We start from the raw sequence: 17,023 nt of genomic DNA, 5'->3' as shown, positions 1-17,023 counted from the left end.
AAATGTTCACTAAGTTCAATATATATAAATTCAATAATAAATGTTCTATAATAAGGTAGTTTTTTCAGCTTTTCAAGTAGCATTACTAGATTTTTTTTCTGCTTCCTGTCAGTATACTCAAGTCTTCCACAAGTATAAACTCAATGGCAAGTAACTAGATGGAGGCTCCCCAAAACTTTGTGAATGCCAAGGAGCCAGCAGCACCCACATGAAAGGGACTGTTGGTTGGCACAGGCACAAGAACCAGATAAAGGTTCCCATTCAGCACACGGCTGGAGCCTCTTTTGCCTTCTGCAAGGCCCTTCATTCTATAACACAGCAGATATTTAAAAGACTGATGATGCCCTGCTTCACWATTCTTGTTTTAAAAGTTGCTCTTCTCCGTGCTGTAACTATGTTCTAACATCTTAAGATGCATTATAGTACAGTAAAACCTTTATGCTCTGATCACTCATATCATTCTTCTAAGTTCATTGTAATTGCTTGTATTCCACAACTGTACAGGTTATGCGACTTGCCTTTAGGATGCAAGGGACTGGGAGGAAAGAGGGAAAAGGTTCTAGCTACCACATAGAAATACAAATAATTTGTCCTAGTTTGGACAGATAAATTAAGATAAATGTTAAGTATATAAAAATCTTATCTGTCGCTAGCATATAAGTCACACAGGTTTATACATAGAAACACTAATATGAAATTCTAATATGAAATAAAGGTTGACCTACAAAGAAAATTTCACCCAGAATCTAAATGTTTCTGAAGCTAAATTAAAAGGAAAAATCCATCAGAAAATTCAAAGGGCACACAAATTAACTTCCTGCAAACTGTCAAGCTTATAATCCTTATTCTTTTTAAAGGAAATAAAATGGGATTAAAAATTATATACATTTAAAACATAACCCTCCCTGAGAAATTACTGGCAAGGTATCTTTTTTAACATTGTACTAATATAGATCTCTGGTAACAGCCTTACACAGGCTGTCACTGCTATTCTCTGATGTAGGAGGGAGACAAGTATGAGAGGCAGCACAGACTGGCAGCGCAGCCTTTACGCAGCAGCTTGCCAAGAAGCCTGAGGTATAGAGCAAAACTGCCACACAGCCAAGGATGGAGCCTGTGAAAGCCTAGCAGCAATAAACAGTGACACCTAAGGGAAGGAATGAACATTCCCCAGTGGGGATAAACACACATGCAAATAGAACAGAGCTATCCAAGTCCTCTCAAAATTACTTTTGAGATTCTCAGGAGAAAGCAGCTGTAAAAGAGCAAGCTGTCTATAAGACTGCCTGCCCAGCACAGGAAATCTGGCAGCAAAAACTTTAGTAATTAGAAAGATCTCTAGGTAGCCAGAAGAAGAACAGCTGCTTTCATTATCACCTACCAAAACTTCATCCTTCTTTGACCTCCATGTGAGTTTCAAAACCCACTGCTATCCAAGTAAAGTTTTCAATGTCTAAAACACAAAGTAATTCAAGTAMTCTCTTCATTTCTTTCAGACTTTTTATTTCTTATGAAAGAAAGGACTTCTTAGATTATTATACTTGCCATACTCATGTTACGGTGGGTATCAGCTACACAACAACAGCAGCTCTTCCAAAGAGAAGAAATAGCTTGAGCCTCTGTACAGAAATTATTTTTCTGAACATCCTCCAGACAACCCAGGTGCTAGGAGGGAATAGGTTTCTTTTCCATTCTGCTGCCCCATGCCACTGCTGTCCTGCACTTCCTCAGCACCATCCTTTCACTGTAGTTTGCTGCTCCTCAGTAAAGCCCCACATTAGTCTCATTCAGCACCTGAGATGCTCAAGGATGCTGTCACTGGATATACTACACTGGCAAAGGAATTCTATRGGTTTGCCAGAAGACAGAAAACAAAATCTAACTTGCTATAACTGCCTGCTTTAATCTCCTCTCAGTTTAGTTTTTAGCTCACACAAGCCCTCATTGATATGGATACAATCCTTTAACCACCTCGAGTCACAGCCTCACCATTCTGACAAGTCTACTGCATCCTCCTGTGTCATGTTCTTGTTTGTCCATGTCCCACAATGTAGCATCTGTGTGTTTCTGTATCTTAATGTCACCAAATGCTAGTTTACACAGAAGGGCTTGCTTCACTTCTAGCTAGTTATATACTGTACAAACATAAATTARCATCTTACAAAAATTACCCTGTAATTTTCAATATAAAAACAGTCCAGTTTATGGTCTGGAGTACTGGCACGATACTAGATGCTTGRGGAAAAGAGCTCTGTATGTCCCTATTACCCCCTCCTTCCAGTAGTGACTTGGAGAATTTGGCAACTATAACTAGAAGTGTTATCATTCTGTTTTATAAACGTATATGGATTGTATTCCACAACTTTGAACTTCTGCAAATATCTTGGCAATCACAACCACAACATCCTCTGGCAGCAAACTCGACAGTTCAGATACACACTACAAGATAACATTTCTTTTGTTTGTTTTGAATCTCGTATCTGATAGTTTCATTTGATGCCCTGCTTTTACTTACTAAAAAAGACAATAATCAGTTCGACTGTCTCAGAATCAGTCTGTCTTAACAGCCTGGCAAATCATTATGTCTATAGCCAGTTCTTATACGGAACTCATTCTGCATCTGTGATCTTCCTTGCTACGCTTTTTGCTAAGAATTGAGATCAGAACACCAACATTGATGTTGTATTCAAGATATGAACACATAACAGTTTGATAYAGCAGTAAACTTGTTGTGTTTGATTTGTTCTCAATTCCATCTTAATCATTCCTAACACCTATTTGTGTTTTTATAATCACCACAGAGCACTGAGCTGATTTTCACTGATCTATAGTCACAGAACTATTCATAACTACAGTACTGTTTTCCTGACTGCTAACAGCTAACACAGAACCCATCATCCCATATACAGAATCAACATCATTTTCTTCATCTGTTTTGTTAACCCTTCTCTGTTCTGAATTTCAGCTCACAATTTACCACTCTGTCACTGAATGTCACRTATCTCTTCTCCAGCTCTTTACGAAGAAGGGCTGCTGACCAACATTGCATGTGCCTTACAGATAGCAACGCCAGCCTTTTCAGTGTTCATTCAAATCTCGTCCTCAACTAAAGGATGGTGCTGAACACGGTAACAAAATATTTTCAATGATAAACATCACAGAAACAATGATCAACATTTGTCTGCTTGGAAATGTACATACACGTAACTTAGCAATAATAAAAAACACAAATAACTACTAGCAGTTGAAGGCCTCACCACCCATGAAGTTTAAGTCCTAACATTAACTCTCATTCAAATTTCTTTATGAAATCTAAGAAAGGAGAAAGGAATTTTTTCAGCAGTTTAAGTGATGCTCAGGCTTCTAGTACTATTTTGGGCTCTTAAAAATGCAAGTAATTTATGGTTCTGCATAAAATATAAACAAAAGGGAATTTAATGAATTATTTATACATGTACACTTCTTTGTTACTTTCATTTTCTTTACAAGCGGATACATACTGAGTGAGCATAAGAGATTTAAAATGACAGAGTAGAAATTCCAAGACAGACTGAATGAGATTTAGCTCTTCTGTGCTACCACTGAGAACTGTCCGTAAGTAACTCTGAATACCATAAACATGAATTTTCACCTTATCAATGCCACAAAATCAGTCATAATGACCTTTTAGATTCTTCTATAATATAACAATACTTGAAATATGTCTCTTACTTTCAAAATCACACTTTTAAACATTCATACTTTAAAATAATTAAAATATATGCTATAAAATTCAYACACTCAAGTCACCCAACTAATTATTTCACTAAAGCATCTCCAAGGAAATTGGTAAAACAAGAAGAACTTCCTTTTGAAGTTCCATTGTTGACACTTTTATGGCAGACTCAGGCCTGAGTCCAAGGAAACTRTTGTGCCAGAAGTAAAGCTGAACTTACATGTTCTGCAAGACAACATGGCATAAACATTTAGAGATGTGAGCTGTTGCATCACAGCCAAGTCACAATTTAAAGAACTATCTTGTTAGGAATCCAGTGTTGTTCTATCAAGAACTTATTTTTAAAATGCAAACTGAGGATCAGACTGATTGCTGCCTGCTCTGTGACAAGTGATTATGATTTGTATTTGTTACTGGTAAATATAGAAATTATTAGGCACGATTTCCCTGTCTCCCCCCTCCCAGTAGTCTTTGCCAAATAACCTAACTCTATCGTGACTTCTAACAGTTTGATCCACACAGCCTGCCAGCAAAGTGTTTCCAGCTTTTCTCTCCTGAGGCTTCCTCCCAGCTTTTGTCTCAGCTACATGACTTGTGCTATCCAATATGGGACAAGTAACAGGTCAAAATATAACAGTATTCTGCAAAGAGGAAATGAGAATTGTACTACATGAAAAAGATAAGAAAGTCTTCCTTCTACAAGCCTAAGTAAACTGTTTCCATCCTTATCATAGGCATCTTGCAAGAGACCTTTTTTCTAAGTAACTGAAAAGCAAATCTGTAATGCGTGTATACTTGTACTTGAATAGTTGTATTAATCTAGGCTATATAACATTTTTGTACATTATAAAGGAACTTCCCGATGGATTTTTAATGAATATGTACTTAAACTGTGGCAAATTGCTAAACAGAACAAATAAATGGTATATAGGGCAGAGATGCTAAGATGCATTCCTTCAAAATCATAAATCGATGCTGACAATATTCTACTTAATCAGAAGTCTTATAAAATGAAACAAAARGAATCTTAAGCTTTAGCTTGTTATTTGGCTGATATCAGAATAGATAAAAAATGAATCTCTTCATATAATTCRTATGAAATGTACTTCAAATACAAAAACAACACTTTTTTGTGTGTGGAGGGGARAAGTATCAACCTTTTCAAGCAGCTACAATGTCAGAGTTTTCTAAACTATAAATTGAGTCCTTTCCCACTGAGCACGATCCTCCCAGCAACAAGGCACACGTTAAGACAAATCTAGCAGACTGGTTCATAATGTACTCTAGTGCCTACACCGGACAAATATCAATCTTATGCAGAAGATCTTCRTGACAAACTTGTTTTTCTATGGATTTTAATAAGCTGGTCTACTCCCATGTTCATTCTGAAATCAGTTCCCAAGCCACACCAGCTTTCCAGAAGAGGCTTTCTTGAGTTTTGTGACTCACATGCTAGGGATAGCTCTTTTTACCCTTCAGTTTTGCAGTGGTTTCATCCATCCTTGCCAAGTTTATGCGACCTTTACATAGATACTGCAAATTTAAAATTGTAAAATGTAAAAATGCTCACACCTCTCCTACCAGCAGAGTCTCAATTTTTCTTACAGAAGATTTTTCTTACAGACAGATAGCAGTTTGGACAAGGTGTATCACTGAAATGGTGAGGACATGCTCAACTTGAAAACTGTCTTGAAGARCAGAAACAAAGATCCTCCAGCCATTCACTACATTGTTCCAGCAGCTAGAGAAACATGCTGTCCTCATTTGCCTCACCACTGCCTGTAGCAAACAGATAAAAAAATGAAGAAGGAGACAAAGAAGAGAAAGGGAGGGGAAGAAGGAAGTAGGAAAATATAGAAAGAATAGAAAATACCAGAGGCCAGACTCACCAGGGTTCACTTGAACCCTTGACAATGCATTTCTGATGGCAAACATTTGTTCTGCCAAAACAGTAAAAGCCAATGTACAACTCCTATCAGGTTTTAGTGTCAGCTGGGGTCAAGTTGTTCCTAGCTCCAGAAGCAAGCACACAGGATTTATCCAAAAGAACTAATTCTTCCAAGGCATAGAACCTTGGTCAGTAGAGTTCCTATTAAACCCCAGGTGGAATGAAAACTGCTCTAAATTATAAAACAAGTGAAACCACTAGCACAGATTTTTGACCTTTTGTCCTCCCATGGGGTGAGCACTTCTAGCAGAATAGCTGCCCATCTGCTCCTTTAATGCCATATATATCACAATAGCATGTAATGATAGAAAACCTTCTCAGTATCAGGCAYTATAGAGCACCTGGTGCAGAAAGGGGCAAATTATACTTACAAATGGCAAGTATATTGGAAACTATTTCAAGGAAATACAACACAGATCCATAATTACTAGACAAGGTATACCACACTAAGAGGGTCAGTCATTAGCATCTATTTTGTTGGAGTTTTAAGTACAAAATATTAACATTACTAATCTCTACTCAAACTTAGAAAACTCTACTCAGTGTGCGAGCCATTTGAAATTACTGACTCCCTTTGACTTGTAAAAATGTTCATTTCCTCATGTAATTCCTCATTCAATTTTGACAAAAGWGGAATGAGTTTTGTGGATGTTCCTTTACAAGCCAAGATATTATCACTTATTTATGAATCTAAGACCAAAAGAAGCAACAATGGAGACAACTGCAAACAAATATACTGAGTGTGCTACTGCAGCAAAGAGAAGGGCAGCCAAAACCCAAAATGAATTAGTGCAGGCAGATCAGTTACAGAAAATTGGATGGGTTACAACAAATCATGAAAAAAGTAATACTGGGGACAAAGCAGGAGTTTTAATAAATGAGGAGGCTCCTGAAATTAATGAGGCACATCAAATGGCTGAGATACTATACTGCTTAATAAAAATGTCTCTTGCAAGGGAAGTTGATAACTTGCCAGTTCTGTGTTCTCAACTGGTAAAAATATATAATGCCTTGCATTGCCTGTATGTAAGAAGGTAATCTAAATGTGACCTCAGAACTTCTGAACACAAGGGATATATTTCTTTTTTAAGACACATACACCTTGAGATCTCAAACTATATAAGAAAAAAAGGCAAATATGATGCCATTGTGATTATCATCAGTAAATCTACCTACAGTTACTGGCAAAGTAATGGAATACAACCATTCCTTATGCAGGAAGCAAGAGAACTATGATCTAGAAACATGATAGCTAATAAATTTTACCAACTGATTGCTTTAAGCAGATTATTAAAAATAGTGGAAATAGAAAAGATACTATTGGAATTCTGGCAAAATATTTAATGGAATCTTTTGGGGTTTCAATTTACTTGTGTGCAGTAGTATTGTGTGAAGTTGCCAGAAAACAAAAACTCAGATAAGGTAAAGAAAGACAAAGATTAATGGCCATAATTTGGCCATTTGCACTCATTTTCAAGAGCAAAAGGAATTTGCACTCTTTTGCCTTTCCAAGGTCAATGGATTGTGGAGAATATTGATAAAATCTTTTTATTAAGCTGAGCAGATATATCAAAAAATGCAAGGACTATATAYACACACCCTTGAGCATTTGACTAGTTATAGTTGATATGCATTTCATAAAGCACAACTTGTTCCRCAGCTCTTGCCTTCAGAAAGCTGGCTGAGAACCCCAAAGAACTGCAGCCTTTTGTCCAGGAAACTCTGCTCTCAGCTCAGAGATTCTTGGTCAGATTTAGTGGTCTGCTCATCCATTGTCACTAACATGCACTGTTCAAGTCTTATTTATTCTTCAGCGTTCAGAGAGAAAAGCAAAATCAGCACAGTTAGAATATGACCTTTCTGATTTAGTTCATATAAATAATGTCATGAAATTATATTTGTGCTCTCCCTGGTGTTAATAGTTTCATGAACTAAACAAATAGAGGCTTTCAAAACTTTTGCAATCACAAACACAGCATCTCCCCTAAGTGGCTAAATAGCAAAAAGGACAATTCAACATTCAAATAGAAGGAATGCTTAAAAAGGTAAATCTGACTTATTTACTTTATGAAAAGGGTATTACCAGCACTTCTTATCCTTACTGATACTGACTAGAAACAAAATATTTTTTACTTCCTCCATATTTCAAGTAACAGTAGAAAAATTCATTTTACCATGGTCCCAATGTGAGCTTTAGTGTTTTTAAATTTTTCTCAGACAGACCAAAATACTGTTATTTATGGAAGTATAATCTCTACTTTGCAGACAGAGTATGAGAGATACACACTTCGGTGCTTTGCTGAGCAGCTTAATATGAAAGGATGCCAGAGTTCTGATTTCAGCTGTACATTTCTGTACTATATGATCTTGCCCAAGTTATTTCTAGCTTCAAAGCTGGCCTTGCTCTGAGGAGGAGTTTGGACCAGATGACCTCCAGAAATTTCTTCCAATTTGATAGYATTCTATGTCAAGTTGCTTCATATTTGTGTTTCATTTTTCCAGACAAACTGCTTTACGGACTGTAAGTGCAAGATAAAGCTTATTACTAGACTTCTCCCAAATGCAAYGGTTAATCAGGAATGTAATGTAACAAAACATTTTAAATTTCAGAATCTGTACCTTAGTGCTTAAGCATAATACTTGTGGAATAGTAACTGAATAGCATTGCTTTAAAAAAACACATTAGGATATCACCTTCCTCTATAGCAGAGGATGCTCAGCTGTTCTCAATTAGAATAAAATTCTGACTATCAACTGTAAATAGAGGACTGATTTCTAAAGAACAATATTGGTTTAATAAAGGTCACAAATCTAGTTTTAAAATATTAATTTCATATGAGAAACCTAGACTTCTTCACTAGGACCGAAAGGTGGCAATGCCTGYTGTGCTGCAGTTTTGTTTGGATGCCTGTCAGCATCCTGTCATTAAGTGGTTTGTTTTCTGTCCTCCAGGGAAACAATTTGAAAGCATAGAAAATATTAGTTGAGAAGCAGCATGGAATGGATATGTTTTACAGCAAAGAGAGGGATGACCTTGCACAAGGTAGCTTGCCTATGATAGCTGAATACCACACTAGGCAACCATCTGTGTTACAAAAATTAAAAAATGAAATTACTTTTGATTCAATTAATATTTTGTAAATCCACACACAGGAAGGCTGACACTAGTGTCTTTATGATATCATATTGCTAAGAGTAAGTGATTTTCACTCTAGCTCCATAAAATTATGACCTCTTTTGCATCAACTCTGACCAATTAYCTTGCAAGACTTCTGATTTTCTGTTGATGTAGCTGTGTTTTTGTAATTAACTCATTTGTCTTTTAGCAAGGACATGCCTTTAGAAGAAGTCAGGGGTTTTGCTGACCATTTTGTAAAATCAACGTTTTTGTTTTATTGCTGCCATCAGTATAACATTYTCAATCCTTGCAATTATAGCAATTTTTATTTTAGTTTTTGCCTTCATCCAAAGGCATTTTCGTAACAGTTAATGTGAACTCTAACTACAATTCCATTACCAAATAGAGAAACATTTCTATAATTGTTTGGAGGCCTTTTTTCCTATACCTTCTATTTCACTAATTCTTGTTTCTTGGAGATATATTTCCATTAGAGTTTCAATAAATTATTTAAGCTCAAAACTAAACCAACCTACTTTTGAGGAAATGAAATTTGGGATACATGGWGTACTTCCCTGTTCACAACTAAAATCAATTACAGGTTATCACATCTTTTAGTGTATGGTCTTTTGAACTTGCCTGCACCTGGTTAAATAGGTACCATAACCTACAGTCTTCCCATCTATGAGAAGCTATTGCCCTTGTAACAGTCAAGAAGAGCATACACATATAAAGCTGCTCATACATATGTCACAGTTCAGGGCTTGCCATAACAGATGAATCCAGCAGTGAGGACAATAACTCAGCTAATATCTTGCGCTGGGAAGAGAGGCAGCTGAAGAGCAAACAGGGAGGTAAMCTTCTGCACAGAGGCAGAAAAGACAGATGGAGAGTGGCAGTTAAACACCAGAGCAAAAACTGACAGAGCCTGTTAGAGCCTTTACATGCTTTCATAGAACAGACAAGTCGTTTCCTTGGAGGAACAAGATACACAAGAGGTCTTTCTCAGGCAACATACTTACGGCTTCTTTCTGGAAGCAGCATCTTATGCCACTGTTTCTAGGATGCCATTCAGGAAAAACTTAGTTTTYGTAATATTTATTGACATCTCTGCTTTATATCAGATTAAAAATAACCCAAGGGCTAGCAGGGAGATGGAGTGCTCATTCTTCCTCTCTTGTTCTACCTATCCTGCATTAGGTATAAATTCTTTGGGTACTTTAAGTTACTATGTTTGGTGAGCACTCATGACTCTCAGCTAGTTTTGTTATACTTGCAAAATGAAACAACTAGTAACATTTATAAAATAAGAAGTTTCCTGTCATCTTACAAGCATTATTTTTCAAAGTTACACAAAAACAGGGCTAGATTTATCAGGTTTATCAAATTGTGCTGATGTCTACATTCACCAAAACTCTTCCCCTATCCTTTTTCTTTTTTGGAGCAGAGATGTAGACAATACAAGAACATTTACTTTGAGTACAGAAGAGCAAATAGCCTGAGATACAATTGCTAGATCTGTGCAGCTGCTTTGCAGATATCTGTGCAGTAGAGAGTCCTAGAGCAGTGCATGAACTCCTCTTGCAACATTTCCCAGCTCTCAGTAACATACCATATGACATTATGAGCCAGTCTAGTTCTCAAGAGGGCTGAAAAGCCTGACAACAATAGGTCACACTTAGGAATWCTAAGTAAAACTGATTAAACAAAACATAAGTTGAGCAACATATTCTCAAAGGATTTTAAAAACAGTGTTTTTGGAAGGTTTTTTCTTTGATTATTAGGGAAAGAATTGTACCACAGCAAATGAGAGATTTAAGTCCCACCCCCTTTTTTTAAAAAAAAAATGTTAACATCCCACTGGTAATGAATGCATTCCTCAATTTAAGAAAAGCAAGATAGAGGAACAAAACAATTAAATCTGTGTAAGAACATGACATGAGCACACGAATAAAGTACCAAGATAGATTTAATTTGCATTACTGGATATTATGTTCTTCTCCCATTTGTTCTTTGCCTACAAAAATACTCATAAATTTTATTTCTCATAAATATTTCTCATAAATATTAACATATACAAACATAAAATTTTCCTAAAATAAGTAAAAATTCTCCACATCCTCTAATTATCCACAAGATGGCACTGCTTGCATCATACAGCATAATCTGAAGCAAGCCAACACTACCTGCCTTTATCCTGACCACAAATTTGGCTCTTTGAAGATGTTAKTTTCCTTATATTCAGACAAATCCCTCATCATTCATGATTATTTACCACATTGTGGTAAAAATTAATAATAAATTTTACAGGCTAAAAGCCAAATGGCTTTTTTTGGCAGCCAGCTCAGAAAAGGCAGTTGAGGGTTGACTTCTATCACTGTACTACATCTACACACAATCTCCCAAAATCAAGAGAGGGGAAAGAGAAGAGAGAGGAAGAAAAAAAACACAGAGAAAAACACTTATTCTTCAGTCTCAGGTCTGCTCAAAAGTTGCTTAAACTTGTCAGGTTCTTTCTTCCAGCCAGCTGGCTGGTTATCCCAGGCCAGCTCAACAGCTTAGTTCATGCTGAGGATGAACCCTAATAATCAGTTATTATCCTGTGTCTGCCTACACAGTAAAATAAAGGCATGACTGTGCATGTGCTACATTGCCTCTGCTAGTTTAATTCAGCTATCGCAGTGACCAGTAACAGTCAATACAAAATAGGATATGCTGTCAACTGAATTATAGATTTCTTACATGGCCTTAATATTCACTCACCTTGCTACTGTCACGCATGTCAGCAAGATAGGTAAATGAAGCATAGTCTGTGCTAATGTTTCAGACTATCTCCATTGTCCAGATAAAAGCATGTTTTACTTGAAAAGAATTATCACTCTTTTAGACAAAGGACCGAAGAAACAGAATATTTCTGCTACTGTGAAATTGTTACCATATTTATGGGTAATATGATGCAAGGCTGGCACCACCTTTTTTCACCAATTAAACAAAGAAAATATCTTTTTAAAAAGAAGTCTCAGACAAATAAGAAAATATGACCTTTTACCCACAAAAAGTTTTCACAACAGACATATTTTACAAACTAAGCATTAAGCCTCCATTCTCCTTTTTTCATCAACAGCATATTCTTGCAATAGACATCCTAAGGCTATTCCTTAACACATCGTAGTGTTATTCTAAAATTTTAAAGAATTAGTAAGTCTTCAAGAGCTTTCYCACTCTACAGTAAACAAGCAGCAAAGTGGAAAGAATTTCCAATCTGTCCACAGTACAATCATTTTCCTACTTTTCAAGAGCAAAACAAAATGAAGTGTCAGTAGGCAACACAAGAGCTCAATTTTTTTTTTTTTTTTAAATAAAAAGCAAGTGTTTTCATAGTGTAACTGCAGAGTCTCTTGCTCTGACAGGAGTCAGACAACAGTGCAGAACATCTAGAAGATCAGTTTAAGCATGCAGGTTGGCACTCAAGTATACACCATTCCAGACAGTATAACCCAGGATATCTTCATTTTTAAGCCTTTATATAAACGACTAAGCAACTAAAATAGGAAAGTTAGGGCATTCAGTTCAGACCTTGAAAGAACTTGCATATTTATGTATTTTTTTCCACCTCTATATGTCTTACTGAATTTGAATTCCTGTTATATAAGAACAGATTTAAAAAACAGCACTATTGAACTACTTTGCCATATGTCCTCGTTAAGCAGATTAATAGMCTAATGCTTTGTTATCAGTTCTGGTTAGCTACTATTTTCCAGGTGGTTTCTGTCCTATAAAGCAGCACACATGCTAAAACTATATTCATAAAGAACTGTTTTCCCAACAGCTTTCTACTAGGAAAAAAAGGAGGCATTCCAAGCAATTTTTTTTCCCCCCGTTCTTCCTCCTCTCCCTCGCCTTAAAATCCATCCATAACTTGTCCAATAGAGCAATAGAGCCTAGATACAGTGAATTTTAGAGCACTAAGGGAAAGAGGAGGCGTGGAACACCTGGCAGCTAAGACAGGGATTGAGGGACAGGGGAAGAGTAGAAGTGAATGTTTTCCATTTTCCCATACGCTAATCATTTGGTGTTATAGGTATGGCAAGAGAGGAATGCAGAAAAGGCTGACTCATCTTTTCATTTCCAGTACTGGGAAAATATCAGACATTTTTTGATAAGGAAAAAGCTTCTCAAGGACACTTTGGTGATTGACAGTTGTATTTGGCTTCCGTTCTGCAAATACATGGAGTTGCTGTGGAGTCAATGACCATTTGCATGCACACAATTTCAAGTTAAAAAACTTTGGTCTGTAATCTCTTTGAGTTTAAGATGAAGTCTATTTAAGATTCATGTGGCACTTCACCTACTGTGGTCACTAGAAGAATAAATAAAGGGATAAAACTGAATACTTGAAGCAGAATTTCCTCATCCTTCCTTCTAAGGAAACAATTACAAATATAGCATTTAAAATTTCCTATATRTGACCTTTGAAGAAATCCATCACCAAAGTAGAATTTAGACTCTGAATTTTGCATCTCTAAGGCTTGATTTAGAGTTAAACCCTAGTATTGTGTGCTTTCTAATCTGTCCTTCTTACAAAAAGACAAAATTATTTTCATCCTGAACCTCAGCAAATATATTGAAGACTGCGAAGCAGCCAGAAGTTACTTCATGCCTATAATAATGCATGTTCTTTGGCCAGCTTCTCATGATCTCCTGAGCTCTTCAGCTAGAGATGTGACTGCAAGTTATCCCCCGTCAATTCATCCTAGCCAATCTTGAAACTTCACTTAAAATTTTGACTTMTCAACAAGATTGGGGCTGCACTTGAGAATCTCTATACAAATACCTTAATTCCATATTACTTACAGCTCTTTGCAAAGCAGCATCATAGACCACTACCACTTCTGGAAGAAACATGACTGTTTTTCAAGTGAATTTCTCACCTTCTCAACCATTCACACTACCAGGCCCCAGAAATTCACCACATCCCCATGCTTACCTTTCATCATCTCTTTATTTATTGATAAAACAATTTCTTTTCCTCCCTTCAAATCTGCCAGGACAAGTGATCCTAAAGGAAACAGTAAAACAAAGACCATGAGGTAGCAATAGTCTCAATTTAAGTCATCTGTAAAGGACAAATGTGATATTCACAACAATATTACCCAATGTTACTGTCAAAAATTAAGCCCCGGGAGCAGCACTTTATTATTTTACTAAGGCCAAAAGTTCAATTTGGCAAAACTCCAGCGTAAGTTTYGTCTATGGCAGCTACAGCAGTTGAGCAGCATCATTCTACTAATGTGAATGGTTTTACTGGCAGTAAGCAGTCAAATGTATGGATTTCTTGTCAAAGAAGCAAGAAGTATTCAAACATGCAAGCTAAAATATCACTGATACAGAAAGAGAATGTGAAGATTAAAGGAATATTTCAGTGCATGGCATCTGATTTCTTTTTAAAAAATAAAACAAGATCAGTATTAAATGAAAGCCAAACGCTTCTTTCTTTTCTCAGCAGGAACTTACCCTATTGACTGAAGTTCATTTTGCATCATACCACTGAATAGACAAAATAATATTGCTAATTTGAAGTTTACTAAAATGTTCACTCACCACTCACACTTCGGAGGAAAAGAGCAGCAGGCAATTCTCCAATAAATCTTGACACACAATTATTAAAGAAATCATACTAACCTAAAGTGTCAGGATTGAGTTTCATCCCTCACCTCCAAAATATTACTTCTACTCTGATGTAAGACTTCTCTAGTAAAAACAACCAGCTGAAACTCATCTCCATGGATGTTATTTTCACTCACTGCTCATTCAGATAGAGGCTAATTGAGCCCCTTTCTATAATAGAAAGTATCTCACCTGATATTCTTCAGATCACTTTTGTTTTTCTCAGAGCTGAATCACATTGGCAGCTCAGAGAAAACGTTTGATCAATAGCACATTCCACTCTTTTTTTTCTCTTTTGCAAATGGCAGATCCAGAATATACAGTAGAAAATAACACCTGAACATAACAATCTACATTTTTATTCCTACATCTTCCACCATTCCACCTCCCCAGTCTTTTTTTTTTTTTTCTTTCCCTTCTGTAAAGGTAAGTCCATTGAACTTCTGATTACCCATTTCATATATCTAGGAAGTAAGGCATAGCATCTCATAAGGATGCTGTGAAGTTTCTTGTGTGAGTATTTTAAAAACATTTTGACATTCTTATTTAAAAACRAAACATTGCAAATAACCACTTTGTTGTTTAAACCCACATATATGACATCATTGGGGCTACAAAATAATATCTAATTACTAAGATATTTGAAGAATATCTTGTTTATAGTAAAGCTCGAGCTAACAGTATATAGTTACTTTTTGTTCGTTAGCAACATTATTTTCATCTTGAAGGTAAAAATCAATGAGTTCAGTGCAAAGGTCAGATACATAAATATTTTTCTAGTATTTATCCATGTAAACTGTGGTCTTAAAGTAAATATTGACCATTTCCCTTCTAATGGTGCTAAATGCCTTGATMTCCACTATTTCAGAAGGGTATGGAGTCCAGCAAATAGAATTTGAAGAGATATTATGTCTGATGGTACTTTTTCTTTCTTTTTTTCAGTTTTTTTTTTTTTTAAGAGGGGTCACTTGTTTTTAGAAAAAAACAACAACAAAAAAAACGAAATTTAAACTAAGAAGTGGTTATGCATATCATAACAAAGCAGAAAAAATTAGGAAGGAGAATTAACTAACTACACAGACATGAAAACTGGAAGTTCCTTTCATCATAAATAGGAAATGAATATTCATTTGTACATCCTTCATACACCCAAGAATAATCGTCTCTGTATGACGTCAGGTGATCTAGATTCACAAACAAAATATCTATGTAACATTTCTTTCTGTTAATTGATTTGCTAATTGATCTAGCCTGCTTGAAAAGAAAATGAAGAATACAGGATTACATAGTTCAATAATAAATAAAATTGCCTGTTATTTGCACTAATTTTTCTACAAGTAACAACATAACAGCAGTTCGGCTGCATCTGATGTTGAGTTTGCAGTTCTGTTGCTCATGTCTGAAAACCTTTTAAGACATTGTTATTATGGATGACTCTTCAATGGAGTGAAATAGCAAGAAAAAGGCAAAGCAATATATATGAATAGAAGTATTAGGAACCATTCTCAACATGGGCTTATAGAGCTTAGAGAAAATAAAAGTAAAATCACAAGTGAAACAAAAAGAATAGCACAGATTGCAGGAAAGTTATGTTTGAGGACTCACCAAGAAGTTGCTAWGCAGTTATCTGTCTAAAATGGTAGGTCTAATTGCAACATCTCAGTTAATAGCCTCTAAACATATAAGRATATTAGTTTTCACAAGCCAGAAGTCAATTTTATGGCTATATATCCTATAAAAACACTGCTTGCAGCTGTACAGACTAGAGAGAGAAGRAAAAAAAAAACAMCACTCTGTAGTGGGGTTTCCAGTTGAGGAAGAGAAAAAAGCTTCTTGGTGAGCCAAGACTGTGACTACTTACCCTTAGTTTTACTTTTTATAGATATTGCATAAAAAGAGAAAATTCATTTACCTCCTATCCTACATCTACCTATGTAATCTGAAACAAGTCTTGCCCATTGCATACCCTATCATCCATCAAAATACCTTGAAAACAAAAACAGGTCTATTCCAAGACCAAATTCCCCAACCTAAACTCGGTCATAGTATGTTTGGTAAAGTACTAACTTCATATTTACATACTAGATACCAACCTACATTAATTCTCCAGAGGCAGCCACTTGCTATACATATCATGGATTTTAGTSAGTAACTAAAAGGAGAAACAAATGGAATGAGGGAGAACAGTTAAATATTTGTGACTCTTGTGGTGGGCTCCTTTGCAAATTGAAAGAGATTAGCCTGAATCACCTGCAGCTGACTTTTGAAGTAAGTAATTTCACCTGTCCTGACAACAAAGCTTGCCTATGCAATGTGATACCATTAAAAGATGTTTGGGAAATGCTAGCTTTACAGCTGGGACCAATCCATTTTGGAGCAATGTTATGCAGGTGAGTTTGAACTTAAGTACTTCAAATTCAYCTGTGTAACTTTGCCTGGAAACAARGCTAGAAACTACATAAGAAAAACAGTCTAAAAGTTGTTTCTTGYTGCTTTGAAGCTTCTAGGTCCTGGTTCTTAAGGAAATTTTCATGCTTATTTGGTGTGTATGTGTCTCCACTATAACAAAACCATT

The 17,023-nt window shown here is 36.0% G+C and overlaps 1 long non-coding RNA gene across 1 annotated transcript in view; it reads right to left on the bottom strand.

The window, feature by feature from the left end:
* LOC112950165 overlaps window positions 1-16,616 on the bottom strand; it is a 75,374-nt gene extending 58,758 nt beyond the window's left edge. The window contains exons 1-2 of the long non-coding RNA XR_003249969.1: window positions 16,542-16,616; window positions 13,769-13,840 (exon numbers count right to left, since the gene is read on the bottom strand). This is a non-coding gene — a long non-coding RNA (uncharacterized LOC112950165). The remainder of the gene's footprint in view (window positions 1-13,768; window positions 13,841-16,541) is intronic.
* Window positions 16,617-17,023: the final 407 nt, after the last annotated feature.

The sequence above is a fragment of the Nothoprocta perdicaria genome, unplaced genomic scaffold (genome assembly GCF_003342845.1).
Source record: "Nothoprocta perdicaria isolate Ctin4 unplaced genomic scaffold, notPer1 scaffold_31, whole genome shotgun sequence".
NCBI classification, from domain to species: Eukaryota; Metazoa; Chordata; class Aves; order Tinamiformes; family Tinamidae; genus Nothoprocta; species Nothoprocta perdicaria.
Note: the sequence above shows the minus strand (reverse complement) of the source record. Positions and strands in the feature narration are given on the sequence as shown.